At 43.4% G+C, this 11,372-nt stretch overlaps 1 protein-coding gene across 1 annotated transcript in view; it reads right to left on the bottom strand.

Moving 5' to 3' along the window:
* LOC144196790 (antiviral innate immune response effector IFIT1-like) overlaps positions 1-293 on the bottom strand; it is a 7,398-nt gene extending 7,105 nt beyond the window's left edge. Inside the window, exon 1 of the mRNA XM_077717228.1 lies at positions 206-293. The gene's annotated coding sequence lies outside the window, so the exon portion shown is untranslated. The remainder of the gene's footprint in view (positions 1-205) is intronic.
* Between the last annotated feature and the right edge of the window lie 11,079 nt (positions 294-11,372).

Raw genomic sequence — 11,372 nt, 5'->3', positions numbered from 1 at the left:
TTTAAAATATGTATATATTTCTAGTCATTGTTTTTTGTTCATTAAAAAATTGTTGACCTAATATACCTGTCCACAATTGTTTGTTATTGTTCTATATTGTCCAAAGCCATCTACTTTGCAGTACTACTGATAGGTCTGAAAATACAACTTCAGGAGCAGGTCAAGAACGAGTGAGATCAATTTAAATAGGAAATAGGTTTATTACCGGACTGCAGGATGGTTGGAGAATGCTCCGACAGCTGTGAACCTCTCACAGCCTGCCTTCCTCGCAATTCTCTCTGAATGAACAGAGCTCAGTCTTTTCATAGGAACGAAAGGGTAATATTTCTAAGACAGTGATGTAGGACTGAACTTATGTAAACAAAACTTTGGACTAATATGGTTAGACATTAAGTTGTATGCAAACATGATATTTTTATAGCACACACAAACTGCCGCAGCCTATCTTATATTGCGCGTTTCGAACAAACAGTTCCAAAGTGAGTTGGCCATATTCCACAATTTAAGGAATTAATTGCAAGGCCACCTAGTTAGCTATCTTACAATTCGTAGTGTGAACAAACAATTGCAAGGCCAGCTAGTTGGCTTTTCCTACATTCCACTGTCCTAACAAACAATTGTAAAACCAGTTTGGCCACATTGGCTGGACATGAACAAACAATTATTAAACCAGTTGGCAGGTCTACCCCAATATTCCCTCCTTTGTGACTATAAAAATATCAAAACTTCATTCATCACGACGCTACTTTTAAATGAAATTCTTCACAAATCACTTCAATCATGGTAGTTTGACAATGGCATTAATGGTACGTTTGTTCAAAGCTCAGAAGCTGGGTAAATAACAGGTTAGGATGATAAGCACGAGGTCAATAACAGTTACAAATAGTATTAGGGATTTCAAAAGTGTGTGTTCATGGGCCTGAGAGGAACCAGTCAAACCACCCCCCTTATGGAAGTGGATCTCCGGTCACAGCGCTCCGCATGTTCCCTATAGCCTGCAGGGCATCATGGACCGAGCAGGACGCGTCGACAGGAATGAAGGCGTAGCACGAGTGTCCCACAATGGCACACACATCTCCCCGCTGGGTGGCCACTCCGGCAAGAGCAGGGCGGCCCTGGAAAATCACCTGGGCCGTGGCGGCTATCTGGGCCTCTCGGCCTTGCCGCAGCCAGACTGATGCGCTGACACAGGCCCGGACCCTGCAGTAAATGGTCTCCAGACGCAGGGCGTTCCTTGCCACACGCACCCAGGGGAACAGAGTCATTAGAATTTTGGAGGAGACTGACCAGTGTTTGTGTTTGAGGGGCACATCCGAACCCCACATCCTGGTCGTGAGCTCCGACACTCGTTAATCAGCTTGGTTGATTGCAAGAGGCCGTCCCGTAGCTTGGATCACGCGGCTCATGAAGCGAGCACCACCATCACTTGTGTCGTTTATTGCCTTGAGAGTTGTGTCTAGAGCAGGTGAGACAGTTTCTGCAAATGTTTTTTTAAAAGTAGGTTTGCTGACCTCTGGGAACATGCATTGTTTGTTGTAGTATACTGATCATCCCCCCCTGTTGAGACATGGCTCCTCCCATGGCTCAATTTTGCAATTACTTCAGACAATGATTGTGGGATGCATGGTTTGTTTGCATAGAGGCCGCTCTCGCCTTGAGTGGCTCCTTCCACCTCCCACTGCAGCTTCTCTTTTTCTGGTCGTTTATTTTAACCCTTTGTAAGAAGGTTTAGTCTCAATTGAAACGCTTTCACCTTTTTTGCATATGGAGACAATAAGACCAATAAAAATAGTTTCCAATAGTTGTATGGTATAGCTTGCTGAGCAATAATCTTTCCAATCTATACTGGAGTGGTTGGCGTTTCATTTTATTACGTCAGAAGGTTTATCTCACCTGTCTCCTCAAACGTTTCAACTGAGAGAACCTTCTTACAGTGTAAAAGGTGGCTCCACATCCCCGTCTCGGCTATTTTCACATCGGTTGGTTGGTCAGCAATGCTTGGTATTGATGTTCCCACTTTAAGGCACCACCTGGCACCACCGTTGGTCCGTTTCCTGTTGAGAAGCACAGTCTCCCTCTGCCAACCCTTAAATATTTTACTTTTTTTTTCTTTTTCTACTCTCTCTCTCTCTCCCTTGCTCTCGCTCTCTGGCTCTCTCTCTGTCTCGCTCTCTCGCCTCTCTCCCACTCCTTACCTGCCTTTCCTACACTTTCTTTTCTATTCACTTACCAAAATCTTTTCTGTTCACTTACCAAAATCTTTTCTATTCACTTACCAAAATCCTTTCTATTCACTTACCAAAATCTTTTCTATTCTTATCAAACCTTCCATGTCCTTCAAATTGGGTCATAAACCATGCCGCTCTACCCATCGCGGCAGACACAGGCAACCCCCCACACTATGCATCCGCACATACCCCACACCCGGTAACCCTCCGATCTCCATCCTGCAGTCTAGCAACAAACCGATTTACCTTGTCGCTTTCCGGATTAATCACTTACTTAATAGTTTAAACAACAATTCTATTCTAAATTTGCAGAAATTGATCTCTACTTCGTGATTCGCCCAATATTTCTGAAAACACTAAGACCAAAAAGTCCCTGACTTTGTATTAGGAGAGTCCCTGACTCTATTAACAGAACAAGACTATAAGTCCCCGACTCATTTTTGTGGCTTATGTTGGTTCTGCCCAAAAACTAATGTTCGACGCACGCTGGTCGCTAGTTCGCTAGTGCGAACAAACAATTGCAAGGCCAGCTAGTTGGCTTTTCCTACATTCCACTGTCCTAACAAACAATTGTAAAACCAGTTTGGCCACATTGGCTGGACATGAACAAACAATTATTAAACCAGTTGGCAGGTCTACCCCAATACTACGTATATTTTAGACGTTTACGTGTGCTCAACTGTGTGTGTGTGTGAGTGAAAATATGTGTGGCGTTGCATTTGTATGCGTTTTAATTGCTTAAACAGGGAATTGCAATCATTAATAAGGGGAGCAAGAGGATAATAAGCATGGGAGCAATAACAGTTACGAACGGTACTATGGCTTTCAAAAGAGTCTGTTTCCATGAGCCCGAGAAGAACCAGTCAAGCCTTCCTTGTTGTGGAACGGGATCTCTTGTCGTCGGTCCCCTGTATCCCCAAGTGAGTAAGCTGTAGGTTGATCAACGGGTTGTAGATGTGGAGGGCCCCTGATTGTTTCCGGAACCAGCTAGTGAGGCATTCTCCTCTAGTGGGAGTGTACCAAGGTTTCGGGAGGTCCCCCGCATATGGTGGAACACAGAGCGTTGATAATGATGCCTAACCACTTCGTTCCTTTACTTGTTTACAGTTGGACTGATGTATCCAGGTGTCTCTTACTTCGATTTTGACGGCGGTGATCTGGACTTCTCGGCCTTGTTGTAGTTGGACTGATGCGTTAACATAGGCCAGGAATCAGTGTTTGAGGGGGTCATCCGAGCCCCACACTGGATCATGTGGGTGGCCAAAATCACACAGTGAGGTCCGTCCCAACATGGAGATGACCAGTACTTTCTTTTTATCACCTTGACAAGTACCAGGTCGCCTGGGGACAGGACCTCCCCTCCTGTGTGGGAAACAGAGAAAATGTCGGCAGATCATTTGCATTTATCATAGTTCTTACTTGAAACATTTTGAATAACCACTGAGTGAGAGAATCGGTTTCTTTTCTCTCCAGCTTTCTTGGATGGGCATATATCAACCAACTTGGTACAAGAAAGTACTTGTATGTGCCACTTTTGTTCAGTTTGATGAAATCCAAGTTCAGAACCTCATAGACATATGTCCCTGTTTGCCTTGTTCCGCGCTTGGGTCATTCATTGCCTTGAGAGTTATGTCTACAGCAGATGAGACGGTTTCTGCAAAATTTAAAGTAGGTTTGGAGACCCCTGGGACTATATTATTCCTCCTGTTGAGACATGGCTCCTCCCATGGCTCAATTTGGCTATCACTTCAAACAATGATCACGGGACACATGGCTTGTTTTCTACTGCATAGGGGCCATTCTTGTGTTGAGTGGATCATTTTGCTTTTATTGTAGTTTCTCTTTTTCTGGTTGTTTATTTTAACCCTTTGTAAGAAGGTTTATTCCTGTCTCCTCAAACGTTTCAACTGAGAAAACATTCTTACAGTGCAAAAGGTGGATCCACATCCCTCTCTTGGCTATTTTCATGGCTGCTGGTTGGTCAGCGACACTTGGTATGGACGTTCCCACTTTTGGTCTGCTAGTTCTTTTTTATACCGTAGGTTGAGCACCTCGGGCTCCTGGCACCACCATTGGTTTGTTTCATGTTGAGAAGAACAGTCTCCTTCTGCTAATTGGATTGGATTGGATAACTTTATTCATCCCGTGTTTGGGAAATTTTGTTTTCACAGTAGCAAGAGGGAGAGGTTAATGCTACCAGCCTGAAGTGGTTTGCCTCCCTGGGGTTCACAGTCTTTGCAACTGGGACCACACAGGAAGTTTTCTACAAGGTGGGGGGACCTTCTGCAGACTGAGGTTGAAAATATGCAGAATCCCTTTGCCAAGCTCATCCAAACACTCTCTCAGTAGTCTGGAGCTGAGGCCATCTGGTAGCCTTCCTTGCCTCGATCTTCTTTAGCTGTTTTATCGCCCGATTGACAGTGATGCAAAGACCGGTGGAAGAGAGGGAGGAAGAGGAGGAGGGGAACGAGGGGGGAGAGATACTTCTGGTCTGGGGGATCAGGGGAGTGGGGGCAGGACTGAATCTGTTAACAAACTGAGTCAGTTCATTGGCCCACTTCCTGTCTCCAGACTTTGGGTCTCTCTCACTGTTGACTCCATGGCCCGAGATGGTCCTCAAGCTCTTCCAGACCTCTTTGGTGTTGCCTCTCTGAAGTTGGTTCTCTAGCTTCCTCCTGTAGATGGTATTTCCCTTCCTTATCTCTCTCTTCAGCTCATTTTGGGCCATTATCTCTGGACTCTCCTCCTACCCAGATCTAAAACCCCTCTTCTTGTTATTCAGGAGGGTCCTTAGATCTCTGGTGACCTACGGCTTATTGTTGGAGTAACAACGGACCTTCTTGGAGGGTAAATTGTTCTCAACACATGAGTTAATTTATCTGTGATGCAGTGGGTCAAGCTGTCGATGTCTTCTCCATGTGAATTGCACAGCACTTCCCAGTCAGTCGTCTCGAAACAGTCCCTCAGGACCATGCTGGTCTCCTTGGCCCATCTTTTTATGATCCTCGTGGCAGTTTTTATTTTCCTCACCATAGGGATGTAGGTGGCGATCAGATGGACCATGTTTTGGTCAGAAAGGCCCAGTGGGGGCAGAGGGACTGAGCTGTATGCCTCCTTTATGTTGGCATACAGCAAGTCCAGAGTTTTTCCGTCCCTGGTGTGGCACTTCACATATTGAGTGAAGTGGGGAGAGTAGAAGCCAATGGAGCATGGTTAAAATCACCAGAGATAAGGAGAGACTAGGGCTGAGACATCTGTAGTCGGGACATAGTACCGTGGAGACGCTCGCGGGCCACTGGCCGAAGGAGGTATGTACGCAGTTATTACGATACCGTGTGAGAGCTCCCGGGGATGTAAAACGGCCTGATGCTAACAGACACTAGCTCAATATCTCGAGTGCAAAGTTGCTCCTTCACAGTATTATGCACGGGACTGCGGCATCTACTATTAATAAAAAACGCTTCCTACCGCTCTTCTCAGTATCTCTGTCTGCCCTCACCGGCTGAAAGCCATCCAAGGAGATGAGAGAGTGTGGTATTAGCTCATTCAGCCAGGTCTCTGTGAAGCACATAATGCAGATTCTCCGATATTGTCATTGTTGGGGAGAGATATTACGTTCCCCATAATATTAGATGGAATGCTGGGTCTGAAGCGTCACTTTCTCTCCTGACATTTTACATTCTGCATAAGCAGTTAAAAACCCCATTACATCTGCCATAGTGTGCTTACTTGTGTTTGACTTTAGTGAATTTCAAGCGCGGACCTGACAGCCAGAATGCCTGAGCCTGGTAGAAACATACATGAGAATCATTCCAACAGTACAGGGATGCACACCATTCAAGGCAGTGAATGGCAGACCTTTCCACTTACCAATGTGGGAAAAATATCTGGTGGTAAAAGAGAACAGATACTCTGACTCAATGTCTATGCAATTTTTTCCAAGAAAGAACTGTGATAAATGCAAATGATCTGTCCACATCTTCTCTGTCTCCCACACAGGAGGTCATGCCCCCAGGTGACCTGGTACTTGTCAAGGTGACAAAAAGAAAGTGCTGGTCATCTCCACGTTAGCCCGACCTCACTGTGTGATTTTGACCACCCACACCGCCGTCAAAATCAAAGGAAGAGATACATGGATACATCAGTCTCCTCCAAAATCCCGATGGCTCTGTTCTCCTGGGTAAGGACGGGTATAGAATACCCTACGTCAAAAAACTACTGACTACAGATTCCAGGCCAATGTCAACGCAAAAAAAGCTGAGAAGCCACGATAACCGCCATGACCAAAAAATTTTTCCAGAACAGCCTTGCCCTTGACAGAATAACCACCCAGCAGGGAGGTGTGCCATGGTAGGAGACTGATGCTGCACCTTCATCCCTGCCAACGCATCCTACTCAGTTCATGATGCCCTACAGACTATGAAGAACATACAAAAAGCTATGACAACAGATCTGGTTCCATAACGAGGATGGCTTGACTGGTTCCTCTCGGGCTCATGGACACAGACTCTTTTGAAATCCCTAGTACCATTTGTAACTGTTATTGCTCTTGTGCTTGTTATCCTAACCTGTTGTTTACACTGCTTCTCAGCTTTGATCAAATGTACCATTAATGACACAATCAAACGTAAAATGATTGCTGAACCCCAGCTAATGCTAACTCGTATACATGTGCAACAATCCATATCCCAATCTGACCCTGTTGTGCTAGTGTCTGACACTGATTCATATGTTTTACCTATTCTGAGACACCAGGCCATGAGGGGATCGTCCCAAGCAGGAGGCCAAGGGAGGAATTTTCACCTCGACTGCACGAGGGTTTTTGCCCCCTTCTGGTTGGTCTAAACTCCAGTTCAAATTTGTGAAGAATTTCATTGAAAATTAGCGTTGCTAACGAACAAGGTTCTGATGCGTTTTTACTCACAACAGGAGGAAATTGTAAGCTAACCTGACAAAGGCACTTTGCAATTACTTGGTCGTATTGCACCAGTTTTTGTGAGTTATAAAAATATTGTTATCATAGAAACTTTTCCCTGCATCATTGTCATAGAGACTTTGCCCTGCATCATTGTCATAAAGATTTTTCCCTGCATCATTGTCATACTTTGCCCTGAATCATTGTACTAGAGACTTTGCCCTGAAGATGTCTGAACATGTCAGTCCAAAGTCCTGCCAACAACTTCCTGTTGTCACAAATATTAAACTCACCTTCTGTTCATTCTAAAAGAATTGCAAGGAATAAGCTGTGCGTCCACGAGCTCTCTCCCCATTCTGCAGTCTGGTAATAAACTTATTTCCTTCAAATTGGTGTCACTCTTTCTTTGCCCAATACTGAAACAATTTTACAGACCCAACAGACACCACTATCTGAAAATATTTTAATTTAAAACTGTCGCCTATATTAACAATAGTCATTCTGATCTAAGGTTTAGCCACAGGAATCACATAAACGTCCAAAATTATTCCAAAATCAAATTTTTCTCACCAATCTAATGTCACAGAAGGTTGATGTCTGCAGACCCTGAACAACTTCCAGTTCAAGTTATGCAAAAATAAGTAATGTAATGTTTTTAATCACATAATTTTATGACTTTTTCCAAATATTACTTGGATCCCTAATACTATGCAACACATACTTTACGTCGACAAAATGTGATGCCCAAACAAATTAACTTCCAGTTCATGTTAGAGAAAAATAAGCAACGAAATGACTGTTTCACAATTTGAATCTTATAATAGTACAATTTATAGTTTTACTTACATTTTAAATTTTAACCTTGTAATAGTTCAATTTTAATCTTGTTATATTCATATTAATATTTCTCTCTAAATATTACAGTGTATGACTTGCAATTTTCCTGAACATTGCTCACGGCACAAAAGTGTGCCGCGGCACAGTGGTTGGCAAATACTGATGTAAGGTAACAAAACCACCCAAAAAACACTTGACTCTTTGAATGAATTAGTCAAAACAAAAGCTTTGTTCTTGCTTTTTTTAAACATGAGTAGTTGTACTTGTTGATTAAGGCTGGCTTTACCATGAAGCCAGGCATTCCCACATGAGGATGATCTGCACGTTCAGGTAATATTTGAATAAAAATGTCCGGGAAGGCATTCGCTTCCAATAAAACCTGTTGCCTGTTCCGGCCGGGGCAGACCTCGGCCACCACTGGCATGCACCGCCGAATGGCCAGCCGTGAAATTAAACTTTCGCTCCTCTGCACCGTCCAACCATCAATTATCCATCCAGGGAGCTCTATTTTTGGTGCAAAAACGTCAGCCTACTGCCCGGACTTAAATGGAATCTCAACTTACACCGCGGCCTCCCACCATCCTCGCCAGCCAAAGTGTTCTATTTTCGGACATGGCCGATGTCGTTGGGCTGTAACATTGCCTGGAGCTTGCTCTTTTGCACATTTTTGGGACATTCCACCGTCAGCTCTCCTGCCACAAGGGTCCCGGAGTCCGCTGAGCATACTCTATTTACGCCTTAAGACCACGAAGTCCATTGAGCAAACTCTATTTACGCCTTAGGACTACGGATTCTGCTGAGCAAACTCTATTTACGCCTTAGGACCACGGCGTCCGCCATAATTTCCCCCGGGGCTCGCAGAAAAAAATGTAGACTCACATGGATTTAGAAAAATATTTTTGGATAAAAATGACAGCCACCACCCGTTGCCTGACACTTTTATCCGAAGTGCTGAATTGAGTGACACAGTCCTCTGTCTTTTGCCATTTTCCTCTTGTAAATGAAATTGTTTCTGCTTCTGAGTTTCAGGTGGATTTTCACATTTTTATGAACTTTTTTTCATAAAAAAATCAGCGATGCAGTGAAGTAAAGTTGAAGCCGCAACGTTAAGAAGGATCACATAACTGTTGATGTAACAACGTTGCCTGATATTGCATTGTTATCAACTTCACTGCATGCTGTTAATGTTTTCATCTGTAACCCTGAAATTTTTGAACTTTATTCATTAACTGTGAATATGGTGAAATAGACATTGTGTCCAAAACTTGAGAAAAGCAAAACATCCGTAGTATATTTGACCTGAATGATCCAACATATACGGATCCAATTGGAGTTCCAAGTGCTGTACCAGATGAGTATAAATTGGCTAATCCATTCCAGCCAGGAATGAACATTTTCCATTTTTTTGTGCATTTTTCCCTATTACTGTTAATAAAAATTTTAATAAGAGTCACTACAAATTACAACCTACTGTTAAGCTTACAACTGATGCCGTAGAAGGGATATCTGAACAACTTAGCGGTACCTCTTTAACCGCCGTACAAAACCGATTGCCTTTGACATGTTAATGCCTGAACAAGGTTGTGTATGTTCTCTGTTTGGTGGTCAATGCTTTCATTGCTAATAGCACGACTCCTGGTGGTAAAGTTACTGTTGCTCTAAGATTTGGCTAAACAATTAAAAGAACAGTCCGGAGTTAATTCTGCGATTTCTGATTGGTTTGCCGGTGTCTTGGGGAAAATTTCCCCAAGACACCGGCAAACCCAGTGGACATGGGGCAATACAGCAACTAAGGAGTGAAAACAAGGAAAATAAAGTAAGAGAAGTCAGTACAGAAACTTTCAAATGTGTCCATTTCCGAAATGGACACATTTGAAAGTTTCTGTACTGACTTCTCTTACTTTATTTTCCTTGTTTTCACTCCTTAGTTGCTGTATTGCCCCATGTGCAAAAGCTATGATTAGGATATTTTTTCTACAGTGTTTGTAACCCAAATGTTTCTGCTGCCCAATTACTTACTATATTGCAGTGCTGCCAACCTACGTGTGAAGTTGCTTAAAACAGGAGTCTTAATATAATGTGCATTTCTAAAGAACATCCTGTCTATAATCTCTGTCTTAATCTTATGCTCTTCCATGATGTCTATAATATCTTCTCAACTCGCCTCAGTGTTCAACTGTTGTATTTTTCCATGATGCCTATAATCTCAACTTCTGTACTTTTCCATGACATCATGCTGAAATTCAATAAAGGCATCCTTCACCTTGAAAAGATAAGAGAGAACCACCGAGCCGAGCGCGAGACACCACCTCGCACCTCGACCTCTCTTCCGCCGGCCGGTGCCTTTAAAATATAACACAGTCTCTGCCTTGTTTTTCCTTGGTGCACGGTTGGTAATTGCGTTGATCTGTTATTTCAGACCCAACACTACGTCGACCCCATTTCTGGAGTACCCTTGTCCCATTTCCTGAGTTTATCCGGAGTGAATGTGATTCATGCAAAGTCAATAAGCGCTGAAGTCGCACAAGACGAATCATTCGGCAGAACTTGTAACTCGGATGATTCACAATGCACTCATGTTACAGATTTCTTCCAGTTTACAGTGCAGTTGAATCAAAATGGCGGAAGCTATCGTGATAGTGTGAATTTCAAGGCATTTAAATTGGGAATTTGGGACTTTTCCAAAATGGTTGCTTAAAAAAGTGAAAGTGACAATTTTTGGGGATTTCTAGAGTTAAGGAGGCTGCCCGGAGTCCCGGGGTTTGCCTTGCATTTCTGTGTAAACTCGTGAAATTCCGGAGTAGTTGCAGCACTATATATGTATGATCCTACCATCTGGTGCCCTCCTTCACCTGCACCTCATGGCTATTTTTGCTTATCATCTGAGTATCTAAAAAAGACATCATCAGATGTATTGTAGTTTTTAACTGTATAACTGTATCCTGCAAGGGTGCCTGGATTTTATTCTCTCTTAATAGCGTTTTGTTACTTTTTGTCATGACCGTTCTCGGGGTGCAAGCAAAGTTGCAGCGAGAAGAACAGGAACCAATGGACCAAATTTAAGACTTGGTAAAGAAACAAACCTAACCGGGATGACACATACGCACACCGACAAGGAAACAACCTCACCAAAACAAAGCAATAATTCCACACCGACTGACATCAACGCAAGGTTTAAATACACAGGAAGAGATTACAAGACAAACACATGGCTCACACGAGGGAAGGAGCACCGGAACACATTCATCACACACAGCACACATCCACCCAAAACAAAAAATTATAGTTAGTCCTTTGGAAAGCCGCTTATCTTTGAATGCATCCTTCTGCTACAGGATGGTGCATATGGTTGACATATTCCTCTCGTATTGCCGACCAAGCTCTGTGATACG

This window comes from Stigmatopora nigra, chromosome 5 (assembly GCF_051989575.1).
Source record: "Stigmatopora nigra isolate UIUO_SnigA chromosome 5, RoL_Snig_1.1, whole genome shotgun sequence".
In the NCBI taxonomy this organism is placed as follows: domain Eukaryota; kingdom Metazoa; phylum Chordata; class Actinopteri; order Syngnathiformes; family Syngnathidae; genus Stigmatopora; species Stigmatopora nigra.
Note: the sequence above shows the minus strand (reverse complement) of the source record. Positions and strands in the feature narration are given on the sequence as shown.